At 39.7% G+C, this 14568-nt stretch overlaps 1 pseudogene; it reads right to left on the reverse strand.

Annotated features, from left to right (window-relative positions):
• Nucleotides 1–13337: 13337 nt before the first annotated feature.
• LOC129888058 (5S ribosomal RNA) lies at nucleotides 13338–13456 on the reverse strand (annotated as a pseudogene).
• Nucleotides 13457–14568: the final 1112 nt, after the last annotated feature.

Raw genomic sequence — 14568 nt, forward strand, 5'->3', positions numbered from 1 at the left:
AATCAGCCCAATGCAATTTATCAAAACTAGGGTTCATAATTAATTGAAATTGAAAGAAACTTTGAGAAAACCTTGGGAATTCATGGGTGAAAGAAACCAATGAATCAACCCCCACATACCTTGCTTGAAATCACTTAGAATTTGAGAAGAAACCTTGAAAATTTGGAAACCCTAGCTTGGCTTGAAGTCCATGGGAGAGCTTGAGAAGAGAGGATTTGAGTGTCTTGAGTCTAGGTGTGGAGAATGAGGTCTTGAAAGAGTTTAGTACCTTTTGATAAGACAATTCAGTCCTTAAAATGACACTATTTTGATTTAAAACATAGAAAAATATTAAAATTCCCCTTTAAAAATCTAGCTGGAAGAGACTTTACGGGGACCCTTTACGGTCCGTGGTGCTCATCATGACCCGTAGTGGGGTCCCATGGTGTTTGACTTGGGAAAACATTTTGGAAAACTTACAGGGTAGTCTCTGAAGTTTCTTTACGGATGCCTTGACGGTACGTGAAACTCATCACGGCCCGTGAAATATGGATGTGGTGCATGTCCTACAGGAGGCCTGTAGAGGTGGCCACCACGGACCACTACATGGTCTGTGAAATCTCCACAGCCCGTGCTAGTCATCTGTGGACCTTGCCTTGGGGAAACTTCCTGAGGATCTTAGGTAGGGCTCACCACGGAGGGCTTCACGCCCTATGGTGCTCACCACAGTCTGTGGTCCTCTATCGTGGTTCTTTCCTATAGTTTAAGCCTCTGAATCTCTACCATAGTTGCTCACCATGGTCCGTGATGATTACCACGGCCTGCGAAGGCTTCTATGGACAGCTCCTGGTACCAATTTTCTGCACTTTCTAAAAATCCACCCCCTGGTTCTTGGTTTAGAACCTTTCATATTTTTGAGGTCGTACATTCACGTGACAAGAAAGAGTTGCTTGGATGGTAAGTGTAATCTCATCTTGATAGTTTGTGTTGCTCGAGCTTGGATATAGATTTACTTGATGAACCTAGCCAAGTCCCATTAAATCAGTCAAGTTAAATTTTAATTATGGAAGACCTTGGCATTGTTGTGGCTAAGGCATGTTAGGCAAGGCGTGGCTAAGGTATGACAAAGGTTGGGCAAAGCTAAGGCAAGGCAAAGTTGTGATCGTGGCATGGTCATGGCAAAATAAGTTCAAGGGCTAAGTGTTGGGCATAGGCAAATGGCTCAGGAGACTGGACCAAAATGGCCAGTTGTGCGGGGCAGGACCTGGGCACAATATAGTCACATGGGAACGTGCGAGGGCGGGCGACCATAAGTGAAATTGGGTGCCTGATTTGAAGGATGCCCGTATGTGCCTCATACATGTATGGGCAGTTGGGCAATTTTTAGCTATTTATGGCTTGTCAGCATTTTAGATAAGGCTTGTGTTTTCGAATTTGAATGTGGCCTATCAGTTGGGGATGTCAACTGACTTAGTTAGACATGTGTCTAACATGTGATTGGGAGCTGTGGTTTATTTATTGGTATAGACAAACCAGTCTCAAGTTGAGAGGACTACGTTAAATTTTGTAAGGCTGAAATATTAGTGTGCTTCTTTGTGGCGTGAGTTTAATAAAAAGTTGGACTTGTTCCTATATGTGCTTGTATTGTTCTGATTTCATATGCATTGGTTAAGTGTTAAACTAGATTAACAGGGAAAAAAAGGTTGAGTCTAAGTGTGTTGGACAACCAAAGTGGGTTAGATCATCTTGAGTTGACCCTCTTACAACTGCCATCAGAGCAAAGGGTTTCGACATTGAAAATATATGTTGAAACTAGTTACAACGAACTACGTGAGAGGGTTGCATGGTTGGAGGATATGCTGGGTATGGAAGACGATGATGTTTTATGTTCTAACACAAATTTAGGGCATCAACACAGTGATGCAAACTTATCGTGGGACTGTTGATGGATAGTTGGGCAAATTATAGGCTTTTTATGAGTCTTTGGGTACAAAAGTTGAGGGCCTTAAGAAGGAAAATGAATATCTGAATATGAAAGTGACGATACTTCATCTAATTGTTGCAAATCTTCCCAGAGGAGGCGAAGAACATGCCAAGATCAAAGTTCCTGAGCAAACATTATTTGATGGAGTGTTTGGTGCCAAAGAATTGGAAATTGTTTTGTGGAATTTGGAGCATTATTGCTACTGCCCATATTCCTACAAATGAGAATTTGACCATGGCAGTCCATTACTTCCGTGGGGTTGCTATTCTGTGGTGGCGGACAAACACCACTGATGAAGAAAGTGATAACAGACCCAAAGTTGATATTGGAGAGAAACTGGGGGATTCGCTGCATGAAAAATTTCTGCAAAGCAACTTTTCTTAGGTTGCTAGGAAAAGGTTGGAGTGGTTGAAATAAGTGAGATCTATTCAAAAATATACGAAGGAATTCACATCATTATTGCTGGATGTAGACACATGATTTTTGACTAAACTTAATGTTTTACACCTGTCACGATCCAATTTATCAGGAGGTAATGACAACTGCTAACATCCACCCGCAGGTAAGCCTAACCTTTAGCCCTTAGCCCAGAACCAGAGGCAATGGGGCTATCAAGCAGAAGGTGAATAAATAAAGAAGAAAGTAAGGAACAATGAAAAAAATGAGAACAACTGGAACAAACAAAAGAAACCACCCCAAGACCTGACATCAATTAGTAATCGAGCATCTAAATCAAAATAGAAGTACAAAGCTTTTACAAATACAATATGAGTACAGACAATCTTTAAAAGAAAGTAAAGACTAGTCCTAATCTGGCATGGATGGTGTAACACCAAAAAATTTCTAAGCTAAAACCCGAACAATTCTTCATATAGGTATAGGATTGTACCGGGTGATTCTTCATTGTGTATAGGTGTTAAGGTCAATTCTTTAGTGTGGGAATAGATTTGGAGATGTTTTAAGGTCACAAGAATCCTCTAGCACAAAGTTGAACTACAAGTTTCTCTACCAATTGAGTTTCGATATAATATTTTACTTGGTTCAACTTTGAACGACCATATCTCCTAGAATATAAAGAATTAAGTATCCCATAACATATCCAATTAAATATATTTGACTCTTCTTTCCAACGCCACCAAGTTTGTGTTAGTCCAAGTTCGGAGTAAAAGTTATGCCCGTTTTAGTTAAGATATGTCACTGTCAAATTCTTACGGATAGGTTGTACAGCTAGTAGAAGTTTTGACGGATGGTAAAGCCATCCATGAAGGGCTTGCTACTAAATGTTTTAGACACGTTTTGCTCACCTTCCAAGGTATTTTAGTCCTTTCTAAGGTTTTTTAACCCTATTCTAAGTCATTTTTGCGTTGTTTAAAGAAATATATCATTCAACTAACTAGTTTTCCTCTCATAATAATCAATCTAAACATCCTAGTCTCAAGAATCTTAATAAGTTCTCTCTCAAAGTTCCTTCAAGTCAAGACTAGGGTTCAAGGATCTTCAAGTTCAAGTCTCCTAATTCAACCTATAATCTAGGTCTTTGATCTTCATCAAGGTATGTGGGTATTTATCCTTGGGTTCCTTCCACCCATGGAGACCAAAGAAATCTCTACTTTTCTACCAATTCAAGTATGTATATTTATGGGTCTTCTCAATTTCCATTCAATTGCATGAAGTATGATTTATTCTATGATTACAAATCTATTTCAACTAATTAGTTTTTCTCTCATAATAATCAATCTAAACATCCTAGTCTCAAGAAACTCTCTCAATAACCCTTAAGTTCTTAAAAAATTCTCTCTCAAAGTTCCTTCAAGTCAAGACTAGGGTTCAAGGATCTTCAAGTTCAAGTCTCCTAATTCAACCAATAATCTAGGGCTTTGATCTTTATCAAGGTATGTGGGTATTTATCCAAGGGTTCCTTCCACCCATGGAGACCAAAGAAATCTCTACTTTTCTACCAATTCAAGTATGTATATTTATGGGTCTTCTCAATTTCCATTCAATTGCATGAAGTATGATTTATTCTATGATTACAAATTTATTTCAACATGAGTTGATGATAATTGCATGAAATTCGTGATTTTCTTATGAATTCTCTACAATGCTACCTAGGGTTCATGTTCTCATTATGGGTCTTGTTTAATTCTTTTTCAATTGCATGAATTAAGATTTAATTATTATTTATTCACTCAATTAATTATGAATTACTATTAAATTGCATGAGTTTTGATGATTTACAAGTAATTTCTCTATACAATAATTTATAATGACCCTCAAGTCATTTTTGAATTAAAGAATTCATTCCATCATTTAGAGCATTCTGTAGCAACCACAAGTCATTTATGACTTGTTGGAATTGACTGTTAAGTCATCTCGTTTGGGTTTTAGGCCCGTTTTACTGTTTTGGAGTTTTTATGACTTGAAAAGTTGACTATGGTAATAACTTCAGGAAACAACCTCAGAATGGAATTCTGACAATTCCATTAGCTCCGGAATGGCCAAATTAGGCTAGTAGCATGACGACGTGAGTACCGAGGCAATCGGTACTACTTTGGGGTCAATAAGCATATTTGATTTTGAAGTTTGGCCTTGGTTAACTTTGGTAAATATTCTTGGAAAATGCACTCGGATGAAAATTCTAATAGCTCGGTTAGCTTCGAAATGTCAAGTTTGGTCTAGAACGATCTTTTGTTCTCTTCCCAAGGCTTCCGTTTTAATTTCGAGTCTTGTTGTGGAAATAGGGTCAAAATAGTACTTGGGTGTGAGACCCACTTTTTGTTAAAATGACCTCATATGGGAATTTCAAATGTGCCATTGAGTACGAACATCAAATTTGATGGGGTAGCATATCTCATTTACATGTATGGGGTTCCAAACGAATCTCGAGCCCCCCGTTGGAGAATTAGACATGCTAAAATCCATTTTGCACCAGCTGGGTCTGGTGCTATCTCTAAAGCATCTAGGAGCTTGCAACAACGACCAATTCTCTTTGGTAGATATCGCTTAGGCGACAGACCTATCGCTAAAATGACTGGTCGCTTAAGCAACCTGGTATCGCTAAAGCGATCCTGCCTCTTTCAAGGGGCCGCTTAAGCGACCAGTGGGTTTTTCGTTTTTGAGACACCTGAGGCCCGTTAAGTCCAAATTTCCATGTTTGGTTTCTAACTTCAAACTTCATTTTCTCCTTCAATTCTTAGGCAATTTGGCGATTCAAAAGACTAAATTGTGTTGATTTCTGAGGGGAACCTAGTGGTGTGTTCAGAATTAGGAGTTAAGGCTTTCTTTGAGGTAATTTCCCCTTTTTCCTGCGTTTCTAGTATTCTTGGGCTTTGTTGTTGATCATGAATGCATTAATTGTTTGAGTCTGTTTTGTGATGTGAATTGTGTTCCTTTTTGGAATATGAGATGGGGGTAGTAGTTGGAGCCTATTCTCGGAGTCAATTTCGTGAGTTATAGAGTGGGTCCCATAATTCCTAATTTTTGACTCCAAAATTAGTCCATCTCCGAATTGAATAATTTTAGTGTCATAACAATCGTATTAACATTGTGATTCTATTATTGATAGCCTGACAACATTTAAAGGCCGTTCAGAAGGGAAAAGCTTTGATTCGTGAGGTTGAGTGCATGATCGACTTACAGGTAGGCTACGATTTTCCCCTCGTGAGACTAAGCATATTTAGGCAATTGTATATTGAATTGTATGAGTTGGAGGGTTTGGGGTGTTGAGCCTGCTAAATTCCTAGAATTCATGTCCTAGGCACTATTTTGGGAGATTATTGGACTATTTAAGCATGTCTCCAGTTATTATTGATCATCCATACCTTGTGGTGTGTGTTGTGTCTTTGGTTATATATTGGAAAGCATATTTGGCCTTAGTATAGGCTTAGACTAGTGTTGCCTTTGACTAGCGCGATTTTGGTGCCGTTGTCCCTTAGAACTTCTCTAACGTTCTTTTTGACGGTTTGGTCCCTGTAAATTGATATAGTAGACTTGAGTTTGATAGTAGGAGCTTTAGCTAGGCAGTTACACAACTTGTGACCTTATCTTCATAATGCCCTATTCTCCTATCGGTCCTGTATCGCTTGGTTCTTGATTTTGGGGTCTTCACGATGATTCTTCTTATATATCATTTGGGCTAAAGTGAGGTATTGATTATCATACCCTGTACCCAGCCCTCTAGTGAACTCGGTACCATAATCGTTTCATCATAATCATGAGTCATCATATCATCATGTATATCATTTTATCATGTCATCGTATACGACATCATATCATCGTATGCGACTAACCTCATATATCATTACCGTATATCCAGTTCAATCTAGGGCTCGGGGTCACAAATGTATCCCTTTACTTTCATATGCATGCCTACATAAAGTGTCCGACCCTTTAGTGAGGGACTCGGTGAAAGAGTAGTGTACGTCTATAGCATACCATCATCATATAGTAAAATACGCTGAGGAACGTTCGGCCCGTTTTATAATTTAAAGCAATGCCGAAGAACATACGGCTCAACCCACATTTTCCATTATATCATTATATGTACATATCCGGCCTGGGACGCGGTGACGAGCATCATCACATACGGCATCATCGTATGCTTCACTTTATCGTATATGGCATTTCATCCTCGTATACTTCTTATATATATATATAGCCGGCCCAGGACTCGGTGAACGAATAGTAAAACTAGGCACGATCACATTCCCGGCCCTCTTATGGGACTCGGAGGAAGATGGGTTACATGGTGCTCGAATAGAGTAGTGAGAAACTATATGCAACTAAGTCATCTTTTGAGACTCAATGAAACAGTCAAGTGAATCATCACCTGAAGATCAGAGTAGTAATCATCTTAAGTATCTTCTAAACATCGTTACGGAGCATATCAACTGGAGTTTCAAGAATCGTAGACGTGTATCGAGACAAGGTTAAACAACTTATGGAAGTAGAGACATTTGTCGTCGCAGAGACTTTAGGAATAGGAGCTAACACATTCAAGTATTATTCAGCAGATAGGAGACTCGAGGGTATTTTAACTATTTTAAGAATTCTAATACCAAGTAGTAAACAAAAGTCACAATCATACCTGGAGCTTATAATTAGAACTACCTCCACCTCATATCATATGCTATTACATTTATACTTAAGACCTTCCAAAAGAAAGAACAGACAGGCTTTACACATACTACTATTCATGATCTAGTAGCCTGGAAAGGCAATAACTCAACTATTACAGGAGTCTTAACATTACAAAGTGAATACCATTATGAATTACATTTGGAGTTTCACGAGTGGAATTATCCCCACATTTCGTATACACAGAATTCATAACTTATACCTAAGACATGCCAAAAGAAAAGAAGAATACCTCAACATACTTATTTCATAAACACGCCAAAAGAAAGCTTCACGTACCTCGTCTGAGTTATTCCTTATCCTATTCGCCTAGTCGTCCTTTGAACCTATTAAATAGGAGAGTAATATGCATATCAACTCTTCTTAATTTTCCAGCATCTTAGGTTACACCTTAGTGTTAATGAAATCTATTTCCTTAGTCGTTTCCTCGACTAGTTCTTTAGTTTGTTAAGGCGTTAACGAAAATTGGGCAGCACCTCCCCTATAATGTGCCCTATCCGAATTTCCAATTAGGTCCCTAAGACCTACAGCCAACCAACAACAACAACCTGCAACAATTCACACCAACAATATATAACATAAAACTCCAAATGACCTATTCAAAAATACGATTTCACAACAGGGCGTCTAGCCTTTATTTTGTAACGCCTTTCATTATACGCAACGAGGGGTCATGTGGCTTATACCAGCAGCACCCTAACCCACATTAGAACATATTTAGGCCCTGCAACAACAAGCCACACCCCTACAGCATCACCTCACAAGAGCAATACTTTATTTCGACGATAATTCAACTATAGCGACTACAATTTAGCTTATTTCGAATGCCAAACTTTTCAAACCTTTTCCCAAACTTCCAGCAGCCCCTAAGGTGTGTAATACACCCTATAATAACATCATAAGCTTCAAATTAGAGGGTAAGACCTTACCTTATCCGAAATTGGCCAAAACTCGCCAAAATTCGCCTCGGAAGTTTCTTAACATGCTGAAACTTTAGCGGACTGTTTGTATCTTTTTGGTGCTGCTCCGAATCGTAACTTTACGTTAATAACACCTCAATATCATGTATAAACCCTCAAAAAAATGTGGGAGAAGAGAATCAAACCATACCTTAACAAACGGCTCTCCAAACGTGCTGAAAATTAACTTCGGAACTCCTCGACGCGGCTGAAACTAAGGGGCTGTTTGCGTGGCTTCTTGCTTCCCCAAATCCGAAATTTTCATTATTAAACACCGCTATATCACCGTAGCATACCTTATATAATTAATTCACGAAACGAAATCGGGCCTTACCTTTTGTTTCGTTCAAACCCGTGGCTGCCCTTACTTGTTCTTCATGTTTTTCTCTCATTCCCTAAGTTAAAAATGCTGAAAATGAAGTTCTAGTCATAAAATGACTAATATATAACCTTCCCTAGAGGGTGACACGTGTCATACCCTAGGGGTGACACGTGGCATCCCCTAGGGCGCCACCTCACCCATGCGGCCACCCACATGCTGCCACGTGGCAGTGTGGGCCCTACCCCAAGCAGGTAGGTGAGTCACCTGCTTGCTTGTCACCTGCTTGCTTGAGGTGCTTGCTTGAGGTGCTTGCTTGTCACCTGCTTGCTTCACTTTCGTAAGTTCGAAAACTAGTTTTTGCTTCCTCTCGTAGGTTCGTAATCTCTTCTTATTTTAAGAACCTATGTAATCCATGCTACACAAGCTTGGTACGTACTCCAATAGCTTAAGTATGTAAAACTTCCAAGTTAGTAGCTTACGTAGGTAAATCGAGTTCTACGACTCATTACTTGACCCCAATTCCTTCCGGATTCTTATGACTCCATTTCCAACCTTCTCTACTATGGGGTATCACATTCTTCTTTCCTTAAAGTTGTTTGATGTGTGTGGATAGTAAGGGTCTCATGGCTAATTTCAAGATGATTAGGGACACGTGTCAAGATTTAAAAGTGCGGGGTATAACATTGATTGCACTTATTTTGGGGGTACTCCCCATGGAACTCGATTGGTCGCTGATTCTAATTCGATCCTTATCTACAGTTACCCGATTGAAGTCCGTGGTCCAGCTTACTTGTTTTCGGCTCCTTAGCTACAGTTACCCGATTGAAGTATGTGGTCTATCTTACTTGTGCTCGACCCTTGTCTATAGTTACCAGTTGAAGTCTATGGTCTAGCTTACTCATGTTGACCCATTAGCTACAGTTACCTGGTTGATGTCCGTGGTCCACCTTATATGTGGTTCAATTCCTGATTACCATATGAATCTTCGGTTCAAGTCTTTATCTATTCTCAGCTTTGGGTTAAAGTCTCAGGCTTTTGGGTTGGTTCGGTTCAAGTTTGGGAAATTGGTGGTATTACTAGAACTCTATTAGGTACTTTTATTTTACTTCCGCTATCCTTGCTCTTTTTGGGCTTATGGGGCTCCGTTCATGTTGTCACCTTAGACTTGTGCATGAGTGTACCCGTTGGATTTATGGGAGTCTAGTGGATTTAGCTAGATTCTTTCTCTTTGTTTAGTGAGTATGCTCGTGTACATACCTACATTTACTTCTTGCCCTGTCTATGACTGTGGTTATCTTCTCGTATTTCAGTTTACTTTTTCTTATCTTGCTCAGTCGGCCTATGATGCCTAATAGGTACCTGTTGGTTGGTACTCATACTACACTCTGCATCTGTTTTCGTAATGCAAGTCCGAGTATTAGCTATCGTTGTTGATTGGATCCAATAGTGGTCTTGATCGGAGGCGAGGGTGAGCACATACCGTTCTAGAATTACTCGCCTCCCTCTGTACATATATTTTGCTTATCTTTTGATTTTTGAGACAACCCTGTTTCCTTGGTCCACTTTGGGACTTGTCCTCTTTTTTGTAGTAGCTCTATACATGTGACTTCCAGGTTTTGAGAGGGATCCTTTTTTGGTATATATTTAGCTTTCTTCCACCCGTTCATTTATTCTCCTATTATCTCATTATAGTTTTAGATTGGGTTGTTGGTCTTCTACCTTGACATCCTATTGCTTGCAGTTCCAGGATATAGGTCGGCTTACCTACTGGTGGGTTATATTAGGCGCCATTATGACCTGAGAAATCAGGTTGTGACAAGTTGCTATCAGAGCTCCAAGTTCACATGTCTCACTTGTATAGAGATAAAGTCTGGTAAAGTCCCACGGATCAGTATGGAGACGTTCGTGACTTATCTTCGGGAGGCTACAGGATGCCTTTAGGAATGAATCTCTTTTGTATCCCTGTTGTGCACTGTGTGTCTTATTGGTTTCTAGAAATCTCACTTGTTCCACTCTTTTACATGATGGCTCATACGCGTGGTGGAGGTAGAGGCCGAACTTGAGGTCATGATAGGGATGCAGTACCAGCTCGGGACTGAGAGAAGACTCCAGAGCCAGAGGTGGAGCCACCAATAGCTCTATATATCAGCAGTCGGTGGGTATGAGACCATCCCATCCATTGCCCAAGCCAGTCGCAGCTTCGGACTTACATGCGATGTTCCCCTAGATTTTGGCTGCCATTAAGGGTATACAATATGTCCCATCTCTAGCTGCTCTAATGCTGTAGGACCAGCCTGTGCCAGAGGCACCAGTTGTTTAGCAGCCACCAACACCTACCTCTCAATCAGATGATTTGGAGGGTGTCATGCTGCTTCAAGAGCAGAAGATGCTCGGGGTGTTCCTTAGACTATCAACGTTGAGGTTTTATAGGGCTGTGGGTGAGGATGCCCATGAGGTTTTACTCACTTTCCGAGAGTGGATGCAGACCTTAGATCTACTAGAGTCGAGACGAGCCAAATTCACTGCTTATTAGCTAGACGGCCCTGCCCGATAGTTATGGCATTCATACTTAGAGACCAGGCCAACTAGGTCTCCACTGGTGATGTGGAATGAGTTTTTAGAGGCCTTCTTGGCTTGATTTATTCTAGGAGCATCAGAGATCATCTTTGAGATCTGTTTGCATGGTTGGAGCAAGTCTACATGACTGTATCGAAGTACGAAACCTGATTCCATGAGCTCTCTATACATGCCACCATGATTTTACCTTTAGAGGAGGAGAGAGTTCGATGCTTCATTTGAGGATTGAGGCTCCAGTTACGAATTGAGACTAAGTCTTTAGTCTCAGCGGGCTGCTCATTTCTAGATGTGGTAGATCATGCCCTGAGAAATGGGAGCTTAACTTCTTTAAGAATCTTAACATTCAGAAGTGAAAATGAATTATAAATCATGAATCATGTTCAGAGCTCATGAATAGAATTACCCCAGACTTCATGCACATATCATTTGTCACTTAAATTTAAGACATGCCCAAAAGAAAAAAGAGACTGGCTTTACATACCTCTTATGGGTTACTCTTTATCCCGTTCGCCTCGTCGTTCCTTGAACCTAGGTAAAATGAAAGAAATGCAAGTATCAACAACCCTTAGCTTTCCAGCATCTTAGGTTACATATGAGTATTCGTAGAACTCAACCCCTCGCTTGCTTTCTCGACTAGTTCCTTAACTAGTTAAGGAGTTAACGGAAATCGAACAACACCTCCCCTATAATAGAACCTATCCGAATTTCCAATTACACTCCTAATAACTACAGCCAAACAACAAAAACAACCTGCAGCACATGTATAAGCATTTCACACCAACATAATACAACACAAACTGCGAATGACTCGCTCGAAACCACGATACCAAAATAGAATTTCTAGTTTCCATTTTGCAAAACCTTTAACTATACGAAATGAAGGGTCAGGTTGCTGAAACCATCAGATCCCACACACCTTATAGAATACTTTTAGGCCCTGCAACACAACACCACACACCTGCATCAGCACCTCGCACGCACAACACCTTATTTCGACTACAATTTAACTATAGCGACTTCAAATTAGGTTATTTCTAACATCAAGCATCTCTATGATATTTTTACATTTATAGACACTTAAAAAACATATAAAAAACTTCATAACAACACCATAAACCCCAATTTTAAGGGAAAGGTCTCACATTACCCAAAATTGGCCAAAGCTTGCCAAAACTTCCCTCGGAAGTTCCTTAATTGCGGCTGAAATGTTGTGGCTGTTTGATATCCATTTTTTGCTGCTCCAAACCATAAATTTACAATATTGACACCTTACTATCATTTACAAACCCTTACCAAAATGTGCGAGAATATAACCAAGCCATACCTTAAAAAACAGCTTCCCAAACTTGTTGAAAATTAACTTCGGAAACTCCTTTATATGCTGAAAGTTGAGGACTATTCGTGTCCCTTCTTTGCTGAAACAAATAGTAATTTTACACTATTAAACCCCGTCATGTAGCCGTGAGATACCTTAAATAATTAATTCACAGAACAAAATTTGAAAGCGTACCTCAAATTGGACAAAGCCATGGCTGTCGTAGCTCTCTCCCTCTCTAGGTTTTTCTTTTCTTTTTCCAAGTTGAAAGATGAAGTCTAAATGAAATAATAGTCATCTTTACATGTATTTATAGACTCCCTTAGAGTGTGACACGTGTCATCCCCTAGGGGTGACACATGGCAGCCCCCTAGGGCACCACCTCAATCATGCATCCAATCCAAAACCACCACGTAGAAGCGTGGGGTCCAACCAAGCTGCTACATCACCTACTTGAACCTAAGTAGGTGCATCACCTGCTTGTCCAAGTAGGTGCATCACCTACTTGCTTCGAGTAGGCGCGTCATTTCTTTATTTCTCTTTCGTGAGATCATAATCTCGTCTCACTTCAAGAGCCTATGTATTTCTTGCTACTTAAGCTCGACGTGTACTCAAGTAGCTTAGTATGTAAAATATCCCAAGTAATAGCTTTCACTAGTAAGTCGAGTCCTACGACTCACTACTTAACCTCCAACTTCTTCTAGATTCTTATAACCCTATTTCCAATCTTCTCCCTTATGGAGTATATCCTTCTCCTTTCCTTAGGATTATTTGATAGCATTATAGATTATTCGACTCACATGACGACTTCTAAGAAACTTAAGAGACTTCCCAGAAACTTAAGAAGATTAAGAAGCGTTTCAAGGTACCAAAGCATGGGGTGTAACATCCTTCCCCCCTTTAGAACATTCTTCCTCAAACGTGAACCAAAACCTTCCTCCGGATCCGACTATATGGAGAGTTCTTCTATCCCATTGCCATAACATATATTTTTATTGAAAAATCAATATCAGAGTTACAAAGGTTAGGATTACTTGTAGACGTAGGGAATAGGTACGGATACTTGTGTTTCATTTTCTCTTTTACTTCCCAGGGGGTCACCCATCCTAGTACTCTCGCCCAAGCACGCTTAACTGCAGAGTTCTGATGGGATCCGCTGCGTTAGTGCTGGTATGATCGCATCCATCCCTTATGGGATCTCATTTGAAGTTTAAGCGTTTCCATTTACATATGATAGCATTAGTTGATTTTCTCTTATGCTTGTACTTCTCTTGTCCACTTCCCCCCTTTAGGGTGTATCCATGTCATTGTCTATTTATTTCTAACTTTCCAAATGCATATGAGTCCTTTCCAACCTATTTAGTATACTGCACTATTTACCTATCTTCTTTTACATTACCTATACTCTAGGTTACCCCTGTACAAAACCTTAATACAATGGTGAGGTGCTTAGAATCCTCAGTTTACAGTACCAACTCCAGTCTTGAACATTGGTACTCGAGTAACGTATACACAATACTTCTTTATACCTCATGAGATTTCATCCTTGTCGTGCGCCCGATGCTCACCTTCTTAACAGCATATCGAGCTTGCGTCAATAATTAGTCTACCTTAACACTATGTTGTAGTACTATCCCTTTAAATCTATGACTATACATTCTCCTTTCATTCCATCCTTGTATTCAGTTATTTATGTCTATCTTGGGTGCCTCTGTTAGAACTTTCTTATTATTCCTCTAGCTCACGTCCATTTTTTTTGGTTGTGCGCAAGGAATTCCATATTACTCTTTATTTCCTTGCACTAGCTGTCCTTTTCGTCATCAACCTTTATTCAAAACTTTCCTTACAGATAAGTCTTCCTTATTTGTTCCATAGCTCACTTTTCCGTTCCACACCTATCTTTATATTCCAATCACATGGACCACGTCATACCTTTTAGTTGTTTCCTTACTAAGCTTTCCTTATTCTCATAATGATCTTCTTTATATTCACATGGTATCCTGTGTGTATTCAATCCCATAATATAACACTGCTTATCCTTCTTCACGATTCTTACTATGGGTTACTTACCCTTCTTAGTTAGTCTTATCCTTAATATCTCACAAGCTGTCTTATTAACACCTCATATTTGTCACAATTCTTTTACCCTTGTACTCTTGTCTTAACCATACTGTTACTTCTTTCAACTACAGCTCGTCATAGTTTATCCCTGTATATTAATTCACTCGGTGCCTTAATATATCATTCTATCTAGACCTATCGGTCTTCTCTAAATCATCTTTTTTGACTCACAAGT

Source organism: Solanum dulcamara, chromosome 4, assembly GCF_947179165.1.
Source record: "Solanum dulcamara chromosome 4, daSolDulc1.2, whole genome shotgun sequence".
Taxonomy (NCBI): Eukaryota; Viridiplantae; Streptophyta; class Magnoliopsida; order Solanales; family Solanaceae; genus Solanum; species Solanum dulcamara.